Raw genomic sequence first — 25,241 nt, forward strand, 5'->3', positions numbered from 1 at the left:
AACACCTGTTACAATTCTCAAAGGTGCAGAGACCCATCTAAAAACAAAATTAGCATCGTTTTTGACATCTCTTTGAGGAGTCTTGCCCAGCCTGCTAAACATGGTGCACCAAATCCTAAACTTTCTAGCTAGCACGTTTCCAGTCCTTGGCATTCAAGAAGTGTCATCCAACATATCTGGAAAATGTCAGATTTGTAAAACAGTCGTTGACTTATTCAGATGTATTTGTCTTTAGCAATGAAATCTTGTAGGTAAAATCTTTCAGTGATAATATGCCTGAGCAATAAAACTTTTTCTATGCATGTGCATTGCAGGTGCCTATGAATGTAGGCAAACATATGCAAACCCATATGAGAATTCTGGGAACATTCTTAAAGGTGTTGGCATATTTCTATCTGGAGGCACCTGCTATAAAGATTTACCAATTCTCTGACGTCTCAAAGGCCCAGAAGAGGATTCCCTTGTTTGCAAAAGATTGTGTGAATAATAAACACAAGGAGATCATGCAGTTAAACATGTGGTGTCCTACTGCTCATTCTCATTCACAGCCAGATTAGAACTGCAGGAAGTTAATGACTTTAACCACTTCATACCACTTGGAACAAAGACAGCAGACTAAAGCCCCAGCAGGAGAAAAAAGCAATTTTAACAGGAGATCTCCTCCTCCCCCCACCTCAAATTCCAGGATAACCATTAATTTTGCAGCTAACTGGTGATACACAGGAAGATGACCCATGATGTTACCAAGCAACCAACATTTAGAGGCTCCATTATAATCCTGTACAATTTTTATCTCTGCAGAACAGAGATAACATTTAAAAATATGATTGCCACCATGCTTCATTTCTGCCTGTGCTGTGCCCTGCCTTTGGCATTGACCTGAAGAGATCAAAACTTTTCTGTAGGACCCAAGCTAAGCCTAATTGTTGTACACTGTCCACAGTCACTTTGTGCAAAATGTGCGGCCATCTAAATTTGATAAAGTACCATTGTATTTTTATTGTTGTACACCACCCTGAGTCCACTAGAAGGGCAGCCTATAAATTTAAATAAATAAATAGATAAACAAACAAACAAACAAACAAACCAAAATAAAGTGTGCAATTTACAATACTGGGTTGGCCAATGGCCCATTATGCTGAATATTTTGCCTAGAGTCTTATCTTATCAAATAGCTCCACCTGGTTTTTGCTGATAACGAACCACCTGCACCTGATTATGCATCAGTAAAACTCCTTCAAACTGGAACAAGCAGATTGAATCTTAGCCTTGCTGCGATTTCTTTGTAGGCAAGTTTTCATTAGAAGAAACCAAAGAGGACAAGAATGATCTGACTAATGGCAATGCTCAGGTGAACTCCACATTTTGTGGGAATGCCTTCCTCTTTCCTTCTTCTCCTTTCCCCCAAGAACCTTTGGTGTGTCTTACAATGGCATTTAATCGGGAAAATATTTATTTCAAATTCTTAATTTGACCCAGGTCAATTGTGATCTTTTAATTGTGATGCTATATTATTAAAACCAATATTAGTCCAGAGCCCATTGCCTTTAATTTTGTTTTTTACCATGTTCACTCTTTTAAGTGTGGGAAGCCACCCTCCCTCCTGGAAGAATGAAACATTTTAAGAAATATTAAAAATTTCCCCTAAAAGAGACATTTTAAAAATCTTAAAGGAGACAGATACTCACAGGCACAGCTCCCTGCCCCCAGCAGATATATTGTGCCCATTAAGAAAGACTGGACCAGCCTATCTACAAAACAAAAGACCTTCAGCTCCAGGGTGAAGGGATTAAGACATGACCCTTCAGAATATAATAGGATTAACTCAGTAAGACACAGAGCTCACTACATTGCGCAATCTCCTAAGGACATTGCATCACCCTCATAAACCTCAACCAAACCTGGGAGCTTACACAACCTACACAGCCAGCTATGACTCCTACTGTCAGCCCCATGGGAAACTGACAACAGTCAATGGAGCACATGTTTTTGTACAGGAGCAGGAAGTTCAAGTGCAAAGCCCAAGAGAAGGTATAAAAGCCACTCACTTTCAACTCTATTTTGTCAGCTGCACCAGAACCACGTGTTTGGTGGTTCTGTTCATCATTAAACCTTATTTCCAATCAGCCTCCATGTTTTCAGTATCTTTCTCCCGGTTTGGAACTGAACCAGATGGATATTTCTTCCGACATACAGTAAGTTTAAAATATTTTTGAAAATATTTGCGGTATATTATTCATTTATATTTGTTTTTTATTTGTTTTTTTATATTTTTATTTTACTAGTTTATAAAACTAGTTACTAGTTTTATAAATAACTCAAAGAAGCGCACATGCCTAATTGTTTCTTTCTCTTAATTTCCCCATAATGACCACTTCAGAAGGTGAGTTGGGCTGAAAGAGAATGACTGGCCCAAAGTTACTTAGCTGGGTTTTCATGCCTAAAGAGAGACTAGAATTCACAGTCTCCTAGGCCAATCTCCTAGGCCAGTACCTTAATTACTATGCCAGACATACTTAGAACAATCACAATTCCAAATACTAAAGATAAATATAAATCTATTTTGAAATTCTTCATGAACGTTAGCTATTGTTTTCATTCCTTCGTATAATTTTATTCATTTTAGTCTGTTTTGTTTCTCCCAATAGCTGATTTTTCACCCTGTTTGGATTTGAACAAATATGGCTATGCCTGAATGGAGAAAATACTGTGAAAAACATCAAGTTAAAGAGATATTTCTTTTTGGGTGAGGGAAGACAATTGAGACAATATTTTTGATGCTAATTTCATCAGATCCCTGGGAATGGTCTGAGAGAGGTTTGGGCAAAGAAGGAGTAAATGAGTTGTGATTGGAACGTATTTGCTTAAACCATTAAAAATCTCATTAATTTTTATTAAATGTAAATTTTCTTATTTTTTTTAAGTGCTACCAATAGCACACTCAAAACCAAATGTGTCCCAAGGTCAAAAGAAATTATGCACTGTATGCTAAAGCTTTATCTTATTTAAACAAGCTATGAACCAATGAGCATTTAGCTTTTTTAGCATTAGACTGGACTGTTTTAAATAAAATAAAACAGAAAAGTCAGATGTGCTTTCTTTCAGATCTACAATTCCTCAGAAAACTCTTAAAATGTCTAACTAAGCTCTGCATATATTCAGAACACTACTGAAACTTCCTGTAATGTATTAAGGGCCTTGCAGACTAACAGTGACTGAGATTATGCAGTAACTCTTTATAACTCTTTAAAACCGCTATAATCTTCCAGTGAGAGGCTTGGAAGCCTGGGTTGGAAGTAGCTGGAAGTTTCTTGTTGCCTCTATATTAAATGGGCTGCAGATGCTGAGAATCATCACAATAGTCTTCTGACTGAATCTGGAACTGAAGCAGTCTGCCCCAAATTAAGACTTTATTAACAATTAATGAACATTGCAATTGCTTTGTGGATTTAGGCCTTCTATAACCTGGCTTAGCTATTTTATACTGCTGATATTGGGGAGGGTTTTCTCCCCCACTAAAAAAAACCACCTTTGTTATTTCAGTGTGGGCTTTAAATTATTAACATGCATTCCAAAACAATGTGGGTCGCATTGGAAGAAAGGGGACAAGTGGAACCATTTGAATCATTGGGATTTGGGCAGACATACCAGTATGGGCACAGGGGAAAGATCAAAAGCAATGTAAAGCCGACAGTTGTTGAAGGCGTAGCTGCTGCCACCGCAGCAAAACAGTGGCGGCCAAAAGGCAAAGCTGAATCATGGCAAAAAGGCAACCAAGGGCTTCTTGGTGCACTTCTGAAAGCTTCCTTAGAACTACACTTCCCAGGATGCTGCACGCAGGGGGGGGGGCCCTTCAGCTGCTGGTGTCCATAATGAGTGGGTGGGGCTGTGACTTAGACGTGGTCCCCGAATAAGCATTCTGGGAGGAGGAGGAGGCAAAAGCATAGTAAGGCGATGAAAGCCCAGACCTGAGGCGGAGGAGGGCAGTGAGGGTTGCTGCTGCTGCATGATACAGTCCTGGTCGGGGTTTTTTTTTCTCATTAAGTTGCGGTACCACGGTAGAAAAACACTGCTGTAAGCTGCCTAGAGAGTCTTTGGAGAGGGGCGGTATACAAGTCTATTAAATTACTATTACTATTACTAATACTAATACTATTACTATTACTATTACTATTACTATCTATCTATTTATTTATTAGATTTGTATACCGCCATTCTCCGTAGACTCGGGGCGGCTCACAACACAATAAAACAGTTCATGACAACTCTAATAATTTACAATTTAAAATATTTTAAAAACCCCATTATTAAGCAGACATGCATACAAACAAACATACCATACATAAATTGTATAGGCCCGGGGGAGATATCTCAATTCCCCCATGCCTGACGACAAAGGTGGGTTTTGAGGAGTTTGTGAAAGGCAAGGAGGGTAGGGACAGTTCTAATCTCTGGGGAGAGCTGGTTCCAGAGAGTTGGGGCCGCCACAGAGAAGGCTCTTCCCCTGGGGCCCACCAACCGACATTGTTTAGTTGACGGGACCCGGAAAAGGCCCACTCTGTGGGACCTATTACTATTACTATTACTATTACTATTAAGGGTAATGCAAGGGTGCCAAACTGGTGCTGTCACATGACATTTTGCCCTGTTGTTTCCCTTTGCAGAGCTGGGGTGGGCGTGGCCTGCGAGAGCTGGGGTGGGCGTGGCCTGCGCATGATGCATCTCGTCCACAGGCCGCCAATTTGACACCCTAGTGTGATGAGTGGCACCTACATTTAATAAATAAACAAATTAGCAAAACTGCAGAAGGAAAAATATTCTCCAGAATATGTCAATCGCTTCTTAAGGCTGAGGGATAGCACCTATGCAGACAATCCTCTATTATCTGGAAACCCCGCCCCCACCCCTCATCTCCATCTCCACCATCACACGTATCTTTTCCTGGCCTTGGATCTAAGCAGCTCTTTTCAGGTGCTCACAACATTTCTATTTTGCTTCCTTTGTTGTAAGTGACCCCAGCTTTATATTATTCCTTTTCAGCTCATTGAACAAATGTCACCAGCACTCAGAAATCTTTCTGTTTATTCTGCCTCTTGTTCCCATCCTGTCCATCTACTGCGGTGTCAGCTCTTATGGCCTTGAGTGCTGTCAATCTAAATTAATGCACCTCGTAGCCAGGATACCATATTAAGTCATTAATTGTTGTCTTATGGAAATATGCCTTTATTAATTTCCTGCGCTTGTTCCTCTGGTTGTTGAACAGCAAAGCTTTTTGTAAATCAGCAGCAAAGAGCTCAGCGCTCCTTGAGATCCATTAGGTACATACCTCTGGGAGAGTATTATTCATCCAACAAACATTTACATTCATTAAGGAAAGAGCAGCACCAAGTCTCTCTTTGAAATTGGCTTGTTTTCTCTCTCTTTCAGACGTCATGCACAACAATGTAGTGTGAGAAGTTATTATTATTATTATTATTATTACTGTTGTTGTTATTATTGTTATTGTTATTATTATTATTATTATTATTATTATTATTATTATTATTATTAATTAGATTTGTATGCCACCCCTCTCTAAAGACTCGGGGCGGGTCACAAGATACAATACAAACAATACAACAAATCTAATCATTTAAAAAATTACAAACTAAAATCCCAATATATTAAAATCTGTCAACCAGTTCATTCACAATCACACACCTCATTTAGTAAACAGGGGGAGTGAGGGTTGAACTAATTGCCCCATGCCTGGTGACATAAATGAGTCTTAAGGCAAGGAGGGTGGGAGCAGTGCAAATCTCTGGAGGGAGCTGATTCCAGAGGGCCGGGGTCACCACAGAGAAGGCTCTTCCCCCAGGCCCCGCCAGATGACATTGTCTGGTTGACGGGACCCAGAGGAGGCCGACTTCTATATTTTATATCCAACTTCTATATTTTATATCCAACTTCTATATTTTATATCCAAATATACTCTATTCTTTATACTGTTTCCATCTTCCCTTTAAATATTAACAGAATCCACAGTGGCCTGAGAGTCAGTGTCTCCACTAGATAATTGACAGTGAAACTGAAACTAAATCAATCAACAAAAATTAGCAAGCTTCTTCAAACCCCCCAAATAAGTTACCCAGACCTAATCCACATATCAAAAGATGAGGTCTGCAAAGAAAAACAGTTAATTAAATTAGGTCTCTCAGAGGAACTACATCACTGACGGGCAGCAGCTGGTACTTCCTGGTGTGCAGCTCCGGTAGGGAAATCCCGGATGCGTGCATAGTTGATGTGCCTGATGTGCCCCCGCATGAGATTTGACTTCTGCGCTTGAGCAGCAAGGCAAATCTTGTGCGAGAATGTACGCGAGAGCGGGATTTTGGCTACTTTTGCGTATTTTTCGCTTCTGCGCATGTACAGAAGCAAAAATAACTGAAATCTTGCTCTCGTGCCTGTCTTAACGTGAGATTTGGCTTGCTGCGCATATGCAGAAGCCAAATCACATGCCAACGGCCGTGTGCGTGACCAATAGGCATGCACCCACCCACAATGGCCTCCGAGGGAAGGTAAGAAGAACGGCCCTTCATTGAACTGCATGTTCACAAGAATACACACACACACACATCTCAAGTGTCACCCTAGAATCAGCACCTAGACACTTCCACATCCTGGACAAGCTCCCTCTATAAAAATCTATTGCTGCACCCTATTTCTCTGTGGCTTGTCCATAAAGGCAAACTGCTTTGTTTTCAGGAATAAATATTTCTTATTTCCTCACAGCTGTCTGGACCTCATTTTTATTCATTCTTGAGCAGCCTTGGCTCGAGTGGGAACCCCAAATTATTCTTCTGACAGTAGGACGGTTGTGATCTTTTAACCAAGTGGAAACACAGTAAGTAATGTCAGGGTTGGGTTCCTCCCGCTTTGGACCAGTTCGCCCAAACTGTTAGCGACCCACTGGTGATGTAACTCTGGCGACACAGATCTGGTTCTGTCAGTGCCGGTCTGTGTGCGCCATCTTTTTTTTCTGGGTTTTCGTCAAATTTTCTTATGTTTGGATGGCTTGAAAAGAAGTCCTCCCTCCCGCCTCCAGGTTAATCCTGAGCTTTATTTCTTCACTTGAAGCACAGCTGAACATCTCCTGTGTTTTGGGCTGAATCCACCTTCTGAACATGCACAGAAATGAAATTGCACAAGAAGACATGCAATGCAAACCAGTGGTGAAGGCAAGTGGAATCCACCCAGGCCATGTGGGGGTCTTTCACTGATCTGTACCAAAGCTAGTCAAATTCAATGGTACACATATAAGAGGTCACTTTGTAAAGTTTGGTCACCAGGATAGTTCTCTGTCTCCCACATACGAAGGCCATGTATTTCATTCAAAGTTAATTCCCCTCTTCCATTACTTATCTTCTCTTATGTTGCCTTGAAGGATCGTATCTAAATAGATGGAAGCAATACTCTTATCCCTTTTTGTCTCTTCCTAAAGTAGGAAGGAATTCAGCGACGTGAAGCTCTTTTAACCATCCTTGGATCTAGAATTATACATCCTTTCTATGAGTTTAAGGTAGTTTCCACATCTGGATAAAGGCAGCTTGGCACTGATGTGCTTTAAAAAAGCATGCATACCACACAATAATGGGTTGCATTTGAAGCTGCTTCGGAGGCAGCTTGGAAATTATGTTTCGTTTCAGAATATGGAAGCTGAAGAGCAAACCTGAAGCAGACATATGAGCTCATTCTGCCTATGCTTTGTAACTCAGTTGGATATCCATATGCTTCCAAAGCCAGATAGTAGCATTGGATTTGGGCTTTAATTTTTTTTTACAGTATCTGAAGAGTCTTTGGAGAGGGGCGGCATACAAATCTAATAAATTGAAATGAATTGAATTGAACTGTCTTCACTTTTATCAGTGTTAAATCAATTTTGGTATTAATATTTATTGTTTTTATATTTTATCTTGTTGCTTTTATTGTTTGTGAAATATCCAGAGTCACCTCCTGGTAAAATGGATGGCATGTAATACATACATACATACAGTACATACATATCTCACCAAAATCCCATCAGATGTGTCCTTTACTATCAGGAGGATGGCATCCCAAAATCCCAATAGTTTGACATTTCAGTGAAGTCTATTTGCAGCTTCTTTTGTAACTGTTTTCTAAGACAGGCATCTCCAACATTTGAAAATTTAAGCCTGGAGGATTTCAACTTAATAAGGGTTTTTAGTTATTTTAAATATTAGATTTGTCATATGCTGTTTTATTATTGTTGTTAGCCGCCCCGAGTCTACGGAGAGTGGCGGCATTCAAATCAAATGAAATCAAATCAAATCAAATCAAAAAATAAAATAAATAAAATAAATAAAATAAATAAAATAAATAAAATAAATAAAATAAATAAAATAAATAAAATAAATAAAATAAATAATAAAATAAATAAAATAAAATAAATAAATAAAATAAATAAAATAAATAAAATAAATAAAATAAATAAAATAAATAAAATAAATAAAATAAATAAAATAAATAAAATAAATAAAATAAATAAAATAAATAAAATAAATAAAATAAATAAAATAAAATAAAATAATAAACAAACTCCCAAAATTCCCCAGCCAGTTTGCTGGGGTTCGCACACACGTGCAAATACTACCAGTATTCAGTGGCGGATTGCTCCTGGTTCAGATCAGTTCTTAGAACCAGTAGCGCTGGTGGCAGGATTCTCTACCTATCCGTGTCCCGGGTAGGTAGGTGGAACATCCCACTGCCGGCATTACTGGTTCTAAGAACCAGTCTGAACCGGGAGCAGCCCACTGCTGAATACTGTTAGTATAAATGAATCTTGAAAGGGTGACAGCAGGGAGGGGGAAAGAACCTCTTTGTATGCCTGTGATGTATTCTTTTTATAATGTGCTTTTGTTTATTGAATTTACACTTGCTCTTTTCAGAAGCAAGCTAATTTATATCTGTCCTTTCATAAAAGTCGTTGTATGACAGATGAAATGTCAGCAGTAATTAAACAGAATCACTGGGGTATCTCCTGAAAGAAGAGTAGATTGCACTGGAGAAAGAGATGGAAAAATGTGCACAGACTTTATGGCTGCACAGCCACAACTGCCTCTTCCCTCCTTCTTTGTCTCTTAAGGTTTTATCCTAGTTTCCCCCCAGTTAACTATGGTCTGGCTTCTCTTCATTTGAATCATATATTAGTATGTTTATGTTTTATATAAATGTGGAGAATACATGATGTAGTGAGGAAGACACTATGGACTATGGAAAGCAGAATCAATTCCATCCTCATCAGGGGTGGCCTTCAAAAATTTTATCCGGCAGTGGAAAATATCTAGTTTAGGGAGAATATTAATGCTTTGGTCTTTTTTAATGGAAGATACTTTTTGCACAAAATAGTGGAATAATAATGATTTATATTTATTTTGATCTGTTAAAGTAGAAACGATATACTGATATAATGAAAGAAGTGAAATAAATGAATTGAGTAGGAAATGTATTTTAAAATTTCTAGCAACAACCCTTCCACCTATGTATAGATTAAGATACAGTATGAATAGTGTTTCTTCTTTTCTTTCTTTTTTCTGCTCTTTTTTTCCTTTCTTTTCTTCTTTTTTCTTCTTTCTTCCTTCCTGGGCTTTTAAAGAGACGTGAATGATAAAATGAGGGTTTTTCAAATGAAAGTAGGAATGTGTTTACTAAGAACGCTAGAAAGGGACTGAACTCAATCTGTATAGTCTGGAGGACAGAAGGAAAAGGGGGGACATGATCGAAACATTTAAATATATTAAATGGTTAAATAAGGTCCAGGAGGGAAGTGTTTTTAATAGGAAAGTGAACACAAGAACAAGGGGACACAATCTGAAGTTAGTTGGGGGAAAGATCAAAAGCAACATGAGAAAATATTATTTTACTGAAAGAGTAGTAGATCCTTGGAACAAACTTCCAGCAGACGTGGTAGATAAGTCCACAGTAACTGAATTTAAACATGCCTGGGATAAACATATATCCATCCTAAGATAAAATAGAGAAAATAGTATAACGGCAGACTAGATGGACCACGAGGTCTTTTTCTGCCGTCAGACTTCTATGTTTCTAAGTACGATGGCACAGTTATGAAAAATAGCAAATAGTCAAGAGAAATTTAGATAGCTATAGCACTTTAAATATAAATCAAAGCAAAGAACATTATCTAAAATCCGGATGATAGCATTTGTTAGTAAAATGGGGTTCTTTTTAAATATTTTAAATTATATTTGGATTTGTTATGAATTGTTGTATCTTGCTGTGAGCCGCCCCGAGTCTGCGGAGAGGGGCGGCATACAAATCTAAATAATAAATAAATAATAATAAATAAAGGAGGTAGCACAGGATGAATGATATATACCAGAAATAATTGGATAAATAATTAGGAAAAAATGATTAATTTGATTAAGAATTTGGCATTTGATATTGTATTGTATTGTATTTTGATTTGTGGTATGTAAATTGGAATCTCTGTAGGGTGTGAAAAATAATAAAAAAATTATACCCACCCACCCCTCCCAAACCTTTAGCAAGGGGTTCTTTGCCCTGCTGCAGGCAGGTGTGGTCATGATGGGCATAGCTTAATTGGCTAACAGGTGAGAATTTTTTGCACTTCTTGGGCTCTGAAGGCTTTCTTCAAGCCTCCAGGAGGCTGACTATGGCCTCTCCAGGCTCCGGAGGCCCTCTGGAGGCCAGAAATGGGCCCACTGAAGGCCAGAATGTTTACAGCATTCCCAATCTTCTAGAAGTTTTTTGCTTTTTTGAGGCTTCTGCACTTAGCTACATCTAAAATGGGCTGCGTGGGTACTCCTGGGAGACGCAGGGTGGGATGAGCGGAACCAGCCAGGAGTGGGATTTGGGGGTTCTCCAAACTGTACAGAATCTTAGCTAGAATTTCTCTTGAACAAGTGGTGGAATTCATTTTTTTACTACTGGTTCTGTGGATGTGGCTTGGTGAGCATGGCTTAGTGGGTGTGGCAGGAAAAGGGCAAAATCTCCATTCCCACCCCACTCCTGGGGAAGGGTACTGCAAAATCTCCATTTCTTCCCAATCAGCTGGGACTCAGGAGGCAGACCAGAGGTAGGGGTAGTTCCAGTCAGAGTTGGTATTTACCAGTTCTCTGACCTACTCAAAATTTCCGCTACTGCTACCGGTTCTCCAGAACTGGTCAGAGCCTGCTGAAACTCACCTCTGTCATGAATCCCTACAAGCCCCCAGCAGCCGACCCCTGGTCATCAGCCATAAAGATTCATCGACCACTCTTGCTCAGCCTACTTTGCTTCCCAGGGACATTGGTATGAAGGTGGTTGAGGAATTCTGGGAGTTGAAGTCCACAAGGTTGCCAATATCGGAGATTCCTGCTTTAGATCGTGGTGTCAAACTCAAGGTCCGTGGCCTGGATCCAGTCCACAGGGTTCGTAGATCTGGCCCACAGAGTCATCCTGAAAACAGTGAATGACCGGCCCATGATGCCTTTGCCAGTGAAAATGGAGATCAGGAGGGCCGCATGACAGAGAGTTGTAGGAGGCTGTTGCAGCCAGAAGAGGAGCATCACCACAGATGCCCCCAATCCTAGTGATGTAAAACTGGCCATGCCCAATCTGGCACTCCATAGTCAAACACAACCCTGATGCGACCTCAATGGAATCTCCTTTGACAAGCCTGCTTTAGATTAAGATGATTGAGGTGACTAAAATGTAACTGTGGAAATGTTCAAAGGAATCTTATCATCTCCTGGGACTGGAAAGTGTTGTGGTTAGCTCTGGCCCAGCTCCTGCCCCAAGGATTGTGGATGTGGGGGAGACATCCACATGCTGCAGGCAGTGTTCCCTCTAATCTTTTTTTTTGGGGGGGGCGGAAAAGTATAGTGTCTGAGCGGCAGTCCCTTTGGGACTGGGCGGCACAGAAATAATAAATAAATAAATAAATAAACAAACAAACAAACAAATAAAAAACCCACCCTGTTTTGCCTCAGAGAATTTCAAAATAAAATACTGTACTGTGTGTCTATAACAGTGAGCTCATAATAGGGCAAGTCTATCAATATCAAAATGCCACTTAAATAGTTGAGCTAGTTTCAAACTAGATTTTGATTTTCTTTCTCTCTTCCTTACTCCCATTCTTTTTCTTTCTGTTTTCCTTCCTCTCTTTTTTCTATCTGTTTCTCTCTCTTCCTCTCTTCCTCTCTCTCTCCTTCCCTCTCACTCTTTCCTTCTCGGCTTCTGGGCAGGTTTGAAAAACTCTGAGTTGATGATGATTTTTAAGTGAGCGATTGCTCACTGCTCAGCTTAGAGGGAACTATGGCTGCAGGCCTATTTTGCCCCCGGTGGAATCTGCTGATGAAGGCTCCTCTGACCAAGAAGACATGAGTGACAGGGAGGAGGAGAGTGTGGCAGACAGCTCAGAAGGAGATCAATTATCTAGCTCCTCCTTGGATTCAGAACAAGAGTTAATGATACAGCCACGCATGCGGAGAGCGATGCATAGGCAACAGCAACTGAGAGATTATTATCAAAGAAAATGAGGCCACCTGTGGTTGGGTGGGGCTGTGGTAATTAGTGAGGCTGCTATAAAGAGCAGCCTGTGGGTTTGGCCATTATGGAGGATTATCTGATCATTGTGTTTCGTGACTGCTTTACTGACTTTGACCTTTTGTGTGCTGATTTCCCCCCCCCCTTTGAAACTAAACCAAAGCAAAGTGTGTTTCACTTTGTGAAAGAAGGACTGTGAATTGCCTCACAGCTGCAAGCTTAGTATCACAGAACTGATAAGGGACATGTACAAATTACCAGTTTGTTTGCTCTTTCCTATACCAAAAGAGGGCTTAGATTAAGTGAATTTTAATTATAAAGAACATTGTTTTGAATTTTCAAACATGTGTGTGTCTGAAATTTGTACCTGTGAATTTTTGGGAGGAGTCTACCAGAGAGCCCGACAGAACAGAAAGTGGAATTGAAAATACTGGATATCATGCTAATGAAAGAAAATAGTGAACCATTTGAGGTAGTTGTAGTTAAATGTATCCTTAATTATCTAATTGCAAGTTAAAAACACAGTTCACCTAATAATTTTTCTCTAATGCTATATGCATTGCATAATATTTAGCTCCCCAGATATGAAAAAAACCTCAGATCTTACCCTCTTACCAGCTTAAGTAATTAAATGTAAAATAAACTGGAAAAATATCATTATCTTAAAAGACATATTTGGCAATGGATGTGGATTTCATGCAAATATATTTCTACATTAGAAGCCAGTTGTGATTATAGACACAAATTCTACCCAAGAGAACTTTCATACATTATAGAAGGAAAAACAACCATTGAAGCTAGGTGTGGAGAGCTTATGGGGAAAATTTAACCACACTAAACCCTAACAGAATTGCAATGCATAGGTTTTCCTAAATGTTCCTAAACTTGCCTTATTTTAAATAAATAATTAAAATAAATACTTTATTGTCATTGTATACACACATATTGTCATTGTATGTGTATACACACATATACATATTTGGGTGGTTCAGGGTGGGGAATTTGTGGTGGGTGGGGCATGGGGCATGTTTTTTGAGATTGTGTATTGGGACTGGTCTTTAGGCATCATGTGAAGTTTGTTGTATGGGTATACTGTGTATATACATACAATGACAATAAAGTATTTATTTATTTATTTTACAAAACTTCATCAAATCTGTCCTTGCAAAAGAGAGTGGTAATGCAGTTGGGGAATAGTTTTCTCATCCACAAAGTGACCAACTGTAGAGCTCCAGTCTAACGATGTGAACTATGCAATTTTCCATTGGCTATAAATCCTGATCCAAGATAATTAATATTGTTTATTCCATACTGCCATGCTGACTGTATTATTAAGGCAGTAAGTTGAATCAATGGAGAATGGAAAAGATTCATATGCAAATAACATTGTTGTATGTATGCATGTATTTATTAAATGTTTATTCTGCTGTATTATTTTTATACATAACTCAAGGCAACAAACATACATAATATTCTTTCCTCTTTCTTTTCCCGCCCAACCAGAACCCTGTGGCTCATATTCTAGTGATCATCCATTAGAACTCCAAGGTCCCTCTCACAGTTACTGTTTTTAAGCCAGCTTTCACCTAATCTTTACTTATACCTTTGATTTTTCCTGCCTAAATGTAAAACTTTGCTTTTCTCCACATTAAAATTAATGTTGTTGGATAGGACCCATTGTTCTAGTTTGTCAAGGTCTTTTTGGATCCTGAGCTTGTCTTCTGGGGTGTTGGCTATTCCTACCAGTTTAGTATCATCTGCAAATTTGATGTGTTCCTCTTCTATGCCCTCATCTAAGTCATTTATGAAGATATTAAAGATTTCTGGGCCTTAAATGGATGCTTGTAGTACCTCACTGCCTACTTCTCTCCATGTGGATAGAGAGATTAAGGACTACTTGTTGAGATAGTTTGTCAGCCAGCTACAAATCCATCTGGTGGTGATGTCTATTCCATATTTTTCTAGCTTCTAGCATGGTGCTTTTTATTATTGAGAGCTAGAAGTATCATATCTGGGCTGCAATAGTCTGGATAATTACTAGAGAGCACCGTATAATAGTTCATTTCTCTTTACAGCCAGGAAGGTCAGTTAGGTGTAGTAGTTAAGGAATCAGGCTAGAAACAGAGTTAATGAGTTCTAGTTTTGCCTTAGGCACAAAGCCAGCAGGATGACTTTGGGCTAGTCACTTTCTCTCAGACTTAAGAAGAAGGGAATGACAAACAACATCTGAAAAATTTGCTAAGAAAACTACAGGGATTTGTCCAAGCAAGCTCTGAAAATCAGATATGATTGAAAAGAAGGAAGAAATGGTTACCAGTGAATCTAAGAATCACATCTACTTTTAACTTCAGCCATTTGCATTCCTGGAACATAAACCACAGCAGGTTTTGGTCAGAAAATGTAGTACAGTGTTACCTCATCTTACGAACGCCCCTTCATACGAACTTTTCATGATATGAACCCAGGGTTTACGATTTGTTTACCCATTTTCCATTTACAAACCTGAGCCCGGGAGCATGGGCTCTCTTACTGCGCGTGCAGTCTCTGACTGCCGCCGGGATTTCCCTGCCTTGTGATGTCACCGCCAGCATTTCCCATTTGATTACAGCCCCTGCCGGGATTCCACGCTTGAAGAAAGCACTCTCACAGCCACTTCACTGGGAGGGCTTTCCCTGAGCGCTTCCAGAAAGCCCGCCCTGCCCCTCTCACAGCCCCTTCGCTGGGAGCGCTTTTGTCCAGAGCTGTCAGTGAAGGGGCTGCAGGAGAGGCAGGGCGGGCATTCCCAAAGCGCTCGGAGAAAGTGCTCTCACAGCCGCTTCACTGGGAGCACTTCCTCCGAGCACTTCTGAAGTGCCCACCCTGCCTCTCCTGCAGCCCCTTTGTGAACATTCCTGAATGAAAGCACTACCAGCAAAGGAGCTGCAGGAGAGGCGGGGTGGGTGTTCCCAATGAGCTCGAGAAAGCGCTCTCACAGCACCTACACTGGGAGTGCTTTCGCGGAGCCAGCCCCTTCACAGCCACCCCTCTGCTCCAGCCCCACCCTCCCAAAGGGTGGGGCTACCACGTCCTGGCGGATTCCATCCTTCTTGCCAGAACAAGAGTATAGTGGTGGTGGCGGTTTCCCTTTCAGAAGCAGCAGCAGCAGCGCTGTAAATGTTACATCCACCCTCCCCTCTGAACAAGGATCTGAATGCCGGCAGTAATGGGCAAAAGGGGTGAGTTTTGGGCTTGCACGCATTATTTGCTTTTCCATTGATTCCTATGGGAAACATTGTTTCATCTTATGAACTTTTCACCTTACGAACCTCGTCCCGGAACCAATTAAGTTCGTAAGATGAGGTATTACTGCACTTACTTGACAAAAAATTAGGTTCTCCATTTTGAGGTAAGATAATCAAGTTTTCAGACTTAAATGTGCTCATATGAGAGCAAACCTGTTTCAATATAGAGATAATTTTATTACCACATAAGATATGATGATAAAAATAGCTAAGAAAATGCTTGTTAAGTCAGCTAACATCATTCTTTGATATGTTGTTATAATCACATACCTTGTTGGGGACAATTCTTAAAAGTGACTGAATTTCTTCAATATGCACGTTCTTTCATCATGATGAGCTACATAATGAAACATATTTCTTGTTCAGGGCCACAATGTTGTGACTTTTACAATCCAAAGAGAGTAAAGTGCATTTCAGTCTCTTGAAATTAATAAGGTTAAGCATAACTAATCCCATGTTGAATTGTGACCATTGTATTCCTACTGGGTGATTTTCCATTTTACTTTTAGTTTATGATTTTACATAAGCATTCTGTTTTGGGTCACTTTTTTCAATTTTCATTTAAAAAAAATCTATGTCTACTTTTCACATTAATAAACTTGACAAACACATAAACATTTTAGATGAACCACGAGAGGGAGACAAATACCAATGATCTCATAGCATTAGATGCTTTCATGGTGACACTGCTAGATTTTTAGTGTACATATACATCTCATAGTGGAAAGTAAAATGTCGTCACAGGAAAAATGTGAATTAATCACACAGAATTACTAGAAATGGCAACAGTTGGTAAATTAGCAATATCTAGAAAACTAATGCCAGATTTAAATAAGTTGTCAACCCAAGATGCTTGTCTGAATTTAGCACAGAATAAATGCATTCAAAGCCATTGGGGACATGGTCAGCATTAGTTACAAGTTTCAAAGTAAACATAAAAATAAATTAATTTTGAAATCCATCCATTTCTATATGGCACCATTTATATTTGAATTCCTACACATATAAATAAATTCATACTAGTATAACATTCAGAAATCCTATATGTTCTATATTCTTGAGCTTATACAGTTTGTAATGCAATGTGCATGAATTAAACTTTTTAAAGTTGAACATAAGAGTTCTGGGTGCATACTCCTCTCCTTCAATTAATATCTGTAAGCAATATTGTCTGTATATGTGACCCAAACCTCTTTAAGATTATGAATTGTGTGTTCTAATGTATGTCATTCATGACAATTATTTATGATATTGAAGAGCATTGTTCTGAGAACCCACCTTCTCTTTCTTATTGATTTATTTTTCACATTTCTGAATTGACCATCTCCCTCAAAGAGGGACTCTAGGTGATGTACAATAGCAATAGCACTTAGACTTATACATTGTTTCACGGTGCTTTACAGCCCTCTCTAAGTGGTTTACAAAGTCAGCATATGATTCCCAACAATCTAGGTCCTCATTTTTTCAATCATGGAAAGATGGAAGCCTGAGTCAACTCTAGAGCCTTTGTGGGAATTGAATTGCTGGCAGTCAGCAGAATTAGCCTGAAATACTGTATTCTAACCACTGCACCATCAATAAACATCAAAATATAAAAACAGTATATAAAATATTTATTTATTGAATTTATATTGCCGGGTATTCACCCATGGAGACTTACAGAGTATAAAACCATATTTTAAAATGTTGAAACTAATAAAAGAATCAAATAAATTAATCACCCTGCAACAGCAAATCACACGAGCCATTTAATGGGCTTCATCCCACTCTGGGTTCCCGAGACCCACTGGCAGAATCAGGTCTTCTGTGCCTTCCAGAAAAGTATTAGAGTGGGGGCTGTTCTAATCTCTGGGGGAATGAGATTCCAGAGAGAGATAGAGAGATCCACCATGGAGAAGGCCCTTCTTCTGGGTATATCCCCCTCGGGGATGGGACCTGCAGCATTCTTTGCTTTCCTGCTCTGGTGGGTTGGGTAGATGTGACTGGCAAGAGATGGTCCCTCAGATAACATGGTCCCAAGCCAGGAAGGGCTTTAAAGGTGACAATTCCTGTATCATTTTACAATGTTTCCAGTGTAAATACAATTACAATGTTAAGAGTTAATTGTAAATACAATTACAATGTTAAGAGTTAATTGTAAAAACAAAGTGTATTTACAATTAAGAGTTAATTGTAAATTCAATTACAATGTTAAGAGTTAAAATTTTAGCATTAAATTTTAAAAAAAATCTTAAGAAGGCGAGAATAATTAAAAATTAGTTGGCAAGGTCAAAACTATAGATTTTTGTATAGTTATACAGTACAAAACATATGTAACTCTAGTCCTTCCTTATGCTATTTAATTTCAATATTTAAAATCTTTCTTGGTTGTTGCTAGTTGTTTGTTTCATTATTTCCTAGGTAAGGGTGAGAAGCCAGCATGGTCAATAAAGAGGCTAATTACTTACAAAGGCTGAGTTACAATATGTTTCAACAATTTAAGTGGCCACTGAATAGCACGAAGTGATTCATTTGCTACCAGCTAGTACAAGGGTCTCCAACCTTGAGAAGACTTGTGGACTTCAACTCCCAGAGTTCATTTGCTGGCTGAGGAACTCTAGGAATTGAAGCCCACAAATCTTAAACTTGCCAAGGTTAGAGAACCCTGATCTAGTGAATATGTTGATTTCTGCACCCCTTACTTCAAATCCCAGAATTCTTCAGCCAGCTATGCTGGCTGGAGAATTCTGGGAGTTGAAGTCCACAATCTTCAAATGGCCATGTTTGAGGACCTCTGCCTTACATGGTAGCCCTGATTAGTAAGTGATCACTTCCTGCTTGTAAGCTATTTAGGGTTATATAACTGAAGGGAACAAAGGTCTTTGCAAACAAACAAAAGTTAATGAAGGAATGAATTCAGGACCATTCATCAAAGGCAGTGATGGCGAACCTATGACACGCGTGTCAGCACTGACATGCGTAGCCACTTTCAGTGACACGTGGCTGAAGGAAGAAAAGCCACGCTAGGACCTCACCTCTCCTCGCAGACCTGGCATTTCACTTGCATGGGCACCAACTGGCTGAAGAGGCTCTCCGCGCCATCTTGCGCTTTGATTTTGGCACCCTGCTCCCGCAGGGGGCGGAGAGCAGGGGGCGGGGGAGAGCCAGGAAAGAGCAAGAGCCGGAAGGGCGGGGAAGGAGCAAGCAAAGGGCCGTCCAGCGGGAGGCGGAGCGGGGTGACAGATTAAACTGACAGATTAAACTGACAGATTAACAAAGAAGTCACTAAGCAGGTAAGTTAAATAATTATACATATTTGTTATTTAAACTATAAATATCACAAAATTATGATTTTTTTCTCAAGGTGACAGACCACCCGAGTTATGCTCGGTTTTTTGGCGAATTTTGATACACCAAGCTCAAAAGGTTGCCCATCACTGATCAAAGGTAATAGAAGATCTTGAAGTTCTGTCTTACTCAGGCTGTTCTTTTAACTCTACAACAGGAATGAGTTTTCTAATCATTTAATTATTCTGTTCAGTTTTAAAAAAAATTCTGCAGTACTGTACCTACTTTTTCTGTGTTTCACTGAAACCTCTGGTTAATTAAATTATGTGAACAGTCAACCACAGATACTCTTTTTTTCAAATGCAGACAATTTTTATAACCCAAAGACCCAATGTGGTTAAAGTAGACTCTCTAACGCCTCCAAATTCTTTTCTCATTATCACCGGAAACCTGTGTTCTTCCTGTACTTTACAGTAATTACAGTCCTTTCCTGTATCTAAAAAAGATATATTACATCAAGGGGGGATTATTAAAACCAATAAAAGAGTTATTTTAACTCTTTTCTTCAGCAATCACAGGCAAGGAACTTGGTGCTTTTCTACCTGCTCAAATTCTTCATAAGCTTTACTCTTTGATAAAATGATTGATTTGCCAGGTATGATGTTGTTTCAAACAATACCTGTTTTGATAACAGATAACCTCTGATCGGGCAGGAAACTGTATATTATTTCAGACAAATGGTTATCCAATCTCCTTTTAAAGACCTCCAGTGTTGGAGAATTTACAACTTCTGGAGGCAAGTTGTTCCACTGATTAATTGATCTAACTGTCAGGAAATTTCTCCTTAGTTCTAGGTACCTGTCCTTGATTAGTTTCTATCTATTGTTTCTTGTCTTACCCTCAGGTGCTTTAGAGCAGAGGTCCTCAAACTTTTCAACTTTAAGACTTGTGGATTTCAACTCCCAGAGAATGGCTGGAGAATGCTGGGAGTTGAAGTCCACAAGTCTTAAAGTTGACAAGTTTGAGGACCCCTGCTTTAGAGAATAGCTTGTAAAATTCAATGCTGTCTCCACACAACAAAGCCACAAGCTAACCCAATTTATAAAGATGACAAGGAATTTTGAAATCTGAGATTATCTCTGGTGCTCTTAATATGTATTTTTAATTCAGCAGTTTCTAATGAAAATTTCATCTTTCATGAAATCTCTAGCAAAATGATTTCATCATGATGTATTTCCCCCCAAACATTCCTTTACTATTTCAGTACTAATGACATGTGATTTTCAGAATTAGAGGTCATTTAATTACAGAGAATTGGTAGAATCGATCATGATCATGGTTTAAGAATGTTCCTAATGGTATAATGAAACTTGGTGGATATTACATTACTGACATGTAAAACGATATTCAGAATAATCAGTAATTGCAATGGCCTATAGATCCCGTAAATAAACTTTATCTAAATCTGAATATTTGGAGGAAATAGTAACATGGCAAATAAATAGATATCTTCATAAGCTTTACATCAAATAAATGATGGGGTTTTTAGATGTTTTTTAATATTAGATTTGTTCTATTGTAACATTGTTATTATTATTGTTGTGAGCCGCCCTGAGGTCTTGTATTTAATAAATAATAAATTATTATTTAATAAATTATTATTATTATTGTTGTTGTTGTTGTTACTTGTACTGCTCTGTACGCATACTGAGGCAACAGATGTCATATTTGTTGTAACACATTATTATATTCATATATAATAAATCCCAAATGCTTCCAACACTTTTCAAACAAATGAAATCGCACATTCAATTGGCAACCGTGGTAGAAAATGTTTTTTAAATAAAAAAGATGGGATGAGGCAAGGTGTAGGCTGTTTTCTTTAAAAAAATATCAAAGCTGGTATATAATGTTAAGTCATAATTTAATACAACAAATTTGTATCGCAACTAACCTAAGTTTCGTGCATTTATTTTTCCCTTCCTCTAATGAAATCATAAGCAGATTAAAAGCTTCATTTTGTTCTCAGGTAAACATCAGTTTAGTGCAGTGATTGCAAACCTCTTTTTATCTCGGGTGCTAGAAGAGTGTGGGTTCATGCTATTGTGCAATTCAATGTACGGGGATGGGGAAAACAGCTTCCCCCAGGCCCTGGAGGCCCTCTGGAGGCTGGAAACGAGCTGTTTCCCAACTTCTGGTGGGCCCAGTAGGCTCATGTTTCACCCTCCCCAGGTTCCAAAGCCTTGCCTGGAGCCAGGTGAGGGTAAAAACACCCTCCCCCATCCCCCTGAAAGCTCTCTGGAAGCCAAAAATGCCCTCCCAGAAGCTCTGTGTGAGCCAAAAATCAGCTGTCTGGAACACACATGCACATTGGAGCTGAGCTAGGGCAACAGCTCACATGCCAGCAGATATGGCTCCGCATGTCACCTGTGGCACCTGTGTCATAGGTTCACCATCACTGGTTTAGTGTATTGTCCAAATTGCTAGCCTCCAGGTCTTGCTGAAGGACCACTCCAGCATTCCAAGTAATGCACCCATTGAAAGTAGAACTCAGGGGCAGGTAGATTCCCCAAAGAACAATTTATTGAATACATCATATTGGCACAACTAGTGAAAACTGACTCTGAAAGTTAGTCTGGTTTTCATCTAATTAAAAGTGAAAGTTTTCCCCTTTCCCCATGTCATCAGCCACATTGTGCAATAGAGGTGCTGGCTGGTTGCTTCGTTACTCCTCCTCTCCCAGCCACCTGTTGGAATGACCTTTGTTCCCACAGCAAAACCCCACCTAACTATTTCCCCTTTCTGTCCCCTCTTCTGCCTTGTGGCAACACAAAGATGACCTTGGGCAGGTTTGCTTCAGGGTTCACAGCAATATCTAAAGAGATACAGATTTCTCCATCCTAAAGTAGTGGTCCTCGGCTTAGAACAGTTCATTTAGTGACTGAGCTTACAACGGCACTGAAAAAAAGTGACTTATGAAAGTTTTTCACGCTTATGACCATTGCAACGTGGTAACATGATCAAAATGGAAATGCTTGGCAACTGACTCATATTTACGACGGTTGCAATGCCCTGCAGTCATGTGATCCCCTTCTGCAGCCTTCTAACAAGCAAAGACAATGGAGAAGGCAGGCTCACTTAACAACCGTGATAATAACTTAAACAAATGCAGTGATTTGCTTAACAACTGTGGCAAGAAATAAAATAGGGCAAAATTGACTTAATAACGAATTTACGGAGAGGGGCGGCTTACAAATCTAATAAATAAATAAATAAATAAATAAATAAATAAATAAATAAATAAATAAATAAATAAATAAATAACAACAGCAACTCTCTTGATTAACAACAGAAATTTTGGACTCACTCGTGGCTGTAAGTTGAGGTTTACTTTGTATATTAAAAATAGGTTCTTGAAACCAGCAGTAGTCAAGGTTAACCATACTTTGTCTGAGTTTAGGTGACATTGCTGAAATGTGAGAAAATATTTCTCCCTATTTTATGTCAAAGCATTAATAGATGGACTTTCCTAGGCTATTCATGGTGTTACCCTTCGCAACTTTCATAGTTTATAATCATGTTCAGATATTGCAGGCAGTGTTCCTAGAAACAGGAAATGAAAGGAACAGTTGAGGTTACTGAGTGTAACTGAGTAGTAGTGTAGCCATCCAGAGTCCACAAAGAGTTGGGCAGCCTACAAATCACATTAATGATAAATTAATATTATAAATTAAATTAATAAATTAATATTAATATAATTAATAATAAAATATTCATGCACATGTGCAGAAGAATGGCAAATTCCTAGCCTTTCGTAAGCTCCTTAAAACCCACCTCTGTCGTCAGGCATGGGGGAATTGACATGTTCCCTCCCCCTAGGCTTATAAAATTTATGCATGGTACGCTAGTGTGTATGATTGGTTTTAATTTGTGGTGTTTTTTAAATTAACTTAAATATTAGATTTGTTTTACATTGTATTGTTATTACTGTGAGCCGCCCCGAGTCTGCGGCATACAAATCTGATTAAACTTAAACTTAAGTGATGAAATATATTTTGCAGCAATTTATTTATTTATTCAATTTTTTTAATGCCACCCTTCTCCTTAGATTCAGGGCACCTTACAACATGTTAGCAATAGCACTTTTTAAACAGCCAGCATATTGGCCCCACAATCCCGCTCCTCATTTTACCCACCTCGGAAGGATGGAAGGCTGAGTCAACCTTGAGCCGGTGATGAGATTTGAACCACTGACCTGCAGATCTAGCAGTCAGCTTTAGTGGCCTGCAGTACTGCACCCTACTCACTGCGCCACCTCGGCTCTTGTGTGAACGGGAAGATCTTATGTTAAGTCCATTGCATTCTTGCCATTTTAGTATCATTCTGGCTAGCTGCAGGTACCTGTGCAGATGCCCCCAAAGAGTGGAAGTATCTTGGAAAGGAGACCCCAAAATATAAAAGGTGGGGTTCACAATTGGATGCAGTATCTGAGGCATAACCTGACCAGTGCAGAATAGAATCTAATTATTATTCCATTAAATTTCATGTACTAAGAATTAGATTAACTCATAATTTCAGAGAAGAAAAAAGGAGGACTCAAGGAACAACGATCAGTCTTAAATCAACACTTGGGAAGATCTAGAATAAATTATCAATTATTTGAAAGCATCTCAAAAACAATGCATTATTAGAAAACAGCATGGATTTTGTCAACAAAATGGGTCGCCTGGTTCTGTTTATTTCCATTTTTGATCCCTTAGTTAATAGAGAAATTCTATGGACATAATGGAGCCTTCCGAAAGAGCTTAAAAACTCATCTTTGCCGCCAGGCTTGGGACTTGGTTAGATCTTCCCCTGGCCACTGAATGCCTTAAGTATGATTGCTGAATGTTTGGTTAATAAGTTAATTTTTTAGGTTAATCTTCGGCTAATATTGTAGTACTAATTGGATTATATTACTGTTCTTTTTTTATATATGCCGTGAGCCGCCCCGAGTCCTCGGAGAGGGGCGGCATACAAATCCAATTAAATAAATAAATAATACAGCGGGATTTCATAATCTATTGTGGGTGACATGATCTTCATATGGCTTGAAAACTAGATTCCAGAAACACTCATCTACAAATTATTGATTTAATTGGAGTGAGATATCAAGCAGTGTGTCCCACAGTTTGGTATTGTATTCAGTATTCTTAAACATTTTTATTAGTGATTTGGATGAAGATGTCAAGGGAATATTTACGAAAGTTATAATAGGCCAAATGCTGGATATAATAGCATATTCCAGAAATAAAAGAAACAAAAATAAAATGATATTGATAGGTTATAGAAATGAGTCAAAGTAATACATTAATACTGGGGGGTGGGGGGAAAGGGGGGGTTATCTAAAGTGAATGAAATCACATACACTGGAAAAGCAGTAGCAGTTCATTGCCAGATGGGAAACACACTACAAGTAAAGTTCTAATTAAACTAATTTATTGCTATTCACAGAAATGGGCCGTTGGTCCTCACCTGATATGTCTCTTCTCGTAGGGTGGTGGAGCCAACATCCAAGCATGAGATGACACCGTCCATTCATTGGTTGAATAGATGGTGTCATCCCATACTTGGATGTTGGCTTCACCCACTACAGAGAAGTTTCTACTTAACTAATGGTTAGCATTATTTTGACACTAGATAAGGGTCAATGGAATTCAGGAGAGGTTGGACTTAGTTCATTTGTGGCTATGTAGACTCTCTAGGCTGATGCCTCTTTTGACTCTACCCAGGTTCTTCTACTACACATCAAACCACCAGAGTATGGAATGATTTCACCATTTAAATTAATTTAGTTAAGTATAATAGTTTTAAACCAAGATTACCCAGCATATATACCTAAAAGTGCAGAAATGGAAAAGGACTGACATTGTTGCCCTTATCTGACACTTCCTATTTATTATTTTATTCCAAGTCAGTTATTCTTGAACTGGGCATATATATTGGGAGCAATTTGTAACTGCTTCTTTGTGAATTGAAGATCCAGTTTGAAACCACGGTCAAGATGTTTGTGTTTGTGTTCTTTTGCGGTGGTACATTGATGATATTTACAGGACTTGTAAAAGGGTCAGTTCTAAAACCACCGTTCTA

The 25,241-nt window shown here is 39.0% G+C and overlaps 1 long non-coding RNA gene across 1 annotated transcript in view; it reads left to right on the forward strand.

Moving 5' to 3' along the window:
- Positions 1-1,950: 1,950 nt before the first annotated feature.
- The window catches only part of LOC139163776 (uncharacterized), a 67,132-nt gene continuing 43,841 nt past the window's right edge, over positions 1,951-25,241 (forward strand). The window contains exon 1 of the long non-coding RNA XR_011558523.1: positions 1,951-2,195. This is a non-coding gene — a long non-coding RNA (uncharacterized lncRNA). The remainder of the gene's footprint in view (positions 2,196-25,241) is intronic.

This window comes from Erythrolamprus reginae, chromosome 3 (genome assembly GCF_031021105.1).
Source record: "Erythrolamprus reginae isolate rEryReg1 chromosome 3, rEryReg1.hap1, whole genome shotgun sequence".
Lineage (NCBI taxonomy): Eukaryota > Metazoa > Chordata > Lepidosauria > Squamata > Dipsadidae > Erythrolamprus > Erythrolamprus reginae.